Source organism: Bidens hawaiensis, unplaced genomic scaffold, assembly GCF_021521415.1.
Source record: "Bidens hawaiensis isolate Kalapana, Puna unplaced genomic scaffold, B.hawaiensis_p1.1 tig00007412_1, whole genome shotgun sequence".
Taxonomy (NCBI): domain Eukaryota; kingdom Viridiplantae; phylum Streptophyta; class Magnoliopsida; order Asterales; family Asteraceae; genus Bidens; species Bidens hawaiensis.
Genome location: NW_027491516.1, coordinates 746,297 through 747,378, shown reverse-complemented (window position 1 = coordinate 747,378; position 1,082 = coordinate 746,297).

Sequence of the window (1,082 nt, the reverse complement as noted above, 5' to 3'; positions counted from 1 at the left end):
GTTATAGTGGTAGGAGGCCTCAGTTCTCCAGTAGAGATCCAAGTTTGATCCCCGCTTGTGTTACTTTTGGTGATTGAGGCAATGTTGTTAGTTTGAAATCCTGAGTCCATCCAGGTGTTCGTCTTACCGTATGTTACGCTATAGAGTTCCGCTTTTTTGACGGCAAAATGACTGTCAGGTGGCAGCCGGCCATATGATTTCCCGGGGGAACACCTGAACCAAACCATTAAGTCAATATGAATCCGGTTAAGACGACATAATTTGACTGGAATAAAACAACTAGTTATAAAAGTGCAACAGCCTAAACCTAACCTTTCTAAATAATATGCGTTGATTCTTTTAATAGTTTAATAACCAATAATCGAAGGAAAAAAATGTATATCAAATTCATTACACACACAAGTCTCTCTCTCTCTCTCTCTATATATATATAAACTTTGCTGAACATTTAAAAGAAACATTTTAAAGAATTTTGGAAAACTCATAATTATTCATAAGATGTATACAAATGAACCCGTTGATTTTCTAGCAAAAATTGTGTCCCACAATGCTACGTATAAGAGAGGACGAGAAATTTATATGGGCTGGGTGCATAACTTTCAAACCCCAAAGCCCTAAACCACATAGTAATATCGTCGCTATTCCATGTGGGTATGATGCATGACTTCATTTCAAGACAAATGTTTATCACGAAATTGATTCCATGATAAAGGTTGAATAATTAAAATGAATTAATAATTAATTTATTACACATGTGGGTAGGTGATACCAGTGATTTTGTAGTTTGTGGGTACTTAAAGGGAGAAATGAGGCGGTGATACAGGATTGACCCGTGCATAGGTTATACTCATGAGTGACCCTTCCCCTCTAATCATTAGTATACAGCGGTGGACCCATAATATATTGCCAGTGAGGTCCCAGTTTTTTTGGTTTACAAAATTTTTGGGTTGATCGTTGTTCGAGTCGTGTCGAGACGAAAAACATAATAAAACACATAAATACGGTATCATTCGAAACGAGAAAGTAGAAAGATTCTAATTAGAAACTAGATATAACATCGACTTTTAATTCCTTTTTATTTT